The following is a 1,554-nucleotide window of genomic DNA, read 5'->3' as shown; positions in this document are numbered from 1 at the left end:
CAAGTATGCAGACACAAGTTCTTTATCATTTCTTGTTTCTTCTCCTTTCTTCCTTTCCCCTCTCCCTCAACTTCCTCCTCCTCTTCCCCCACGTCCTCTTTTGTCTCCACCCATTCTTCTTTTCTCTCTTTTCTTCATGTCTTTCCCTCATTCCCTCATTCTCATTTCCTTCCTCTCTTTTCGTCTTTCTTTTTTTACTCCCTTTTTTTCTCTCTTCAACTCTTTCTTTGTCCTTTCCCTCTTTCTTCTCCTGTTCCCCCTTCCGTCTTCTGCACCCCTCTTCCTCTTTCTCTTTCCCCTTTTACTTTTTTCTTTTAGCCCCCCTTTCTTCCTCTTTTTTTCCTCTTTCTTCTTTATCCCCTCTCTTCTTCTCTTTCTTCTTCATTTTTCCTCTTTCTTCTTTTATCCCCATTTCCTCCTCTCTTCCTCTCTTTCTTCTTCTCCCCCCCTCCTTCTTCCTCCTTTCATATCCTGTTTCCCCCATTCTCCCTCCCTACCTTTCTCCCTTCCTCCACTCCCCCTTCCTCCGCCAACCCCCCCTCCCTCCCTCCCCACCTCTCCTCCAAAAAGTTGTTGCCTCCCCCCCACCCCTCTCTCCCCGACCCCCGTGATACACACCCCGCGATTAATATAACTGCACCATTTGTCTGTTCTATCATGGGCTGGATCGGAAGAGATAAATCCACGGGCGTCTCAGTCCAATGGCTAAACGGTGACAGTTTGTCTTGGCTCAGCAGAGGAGGATCTCTTCCGTGTCAAGGCATAGGACTCGATCGCTTCTGTCGAGGGTCTGATTCTCTTTAGCGACGGGAGGAGGAAAGAGGAGAGAGGAGGGTTGGTGCGTCTATTGGGGTGATACGTGTTTGGGATTTAGTTTTCTTGAAATGATTGTGGTTTCGTGGAGGGTATGTTGAGGTGATGGATGAACTGATTCCCGTGATCTTTCATTACGCGTATATGGTTTCCCGCGAATGGTATGTTTACGTGTTTATGAACTGATTCCCGTGATCTTTCATTACGTGTGTATGGCTCCCCATGTCAAGGCATAGGACTCGATCGTTTCTGTCGGGGATCTGATTCTCTTTAGCGACGAGGAGAGGAGAGGAGAGTTGTTGCGTCTATTGGGTGATCAAAGTGTTTGGGATTTCGTAGATTTTTAAATGATGGTGATTTCTTAAGTAATAATCTTAGGTGATTGTGAGAGGATTTCGCCATTTCCGAAATGAGTTTTTGATGTTTTAGAATGGCATTATCGTGTTTGGGTTGTTTTTAATTTGTTATAAAGTAGATCTTCTTGTTTTTTTAAATGGAATGAATGAAAATCTAATTCATCTCAGCAAAAGGAATCTAGGATTTTGCTCCTACTAACACAATCTTCAATATTATATATAGGATTTTCGCGTAATAACAGGATTTAATGATTTTAGAGTAAAAAAAATATTGTTTCTCATTATGTAATAGAAAAGTGAGTATAATGATTATTATTACTTCTTTTCGTTAAAGAAAATCAAGGAAGTTCATCGTAAGCTTATAGATGGGGGATACGAGTTTTTT

This window comes from Penaeus monodon, chromosome 34 (genome assembly GCF_015228065.2).
Source record: "Penaeus monodon isolate SGIC_2016 chromosome 34, NSTDA_Pmon_1, whole genome shotgun sequence".
Lineage (NCBI taxonomy): Eukaryota > Metazoa > Arthropoda > Malacostraca > Decapoda > Penaeidae > Penaeus > Penaeus monodon.
This window is presented reverse-complemented; position numbering follows the sequence as displayed.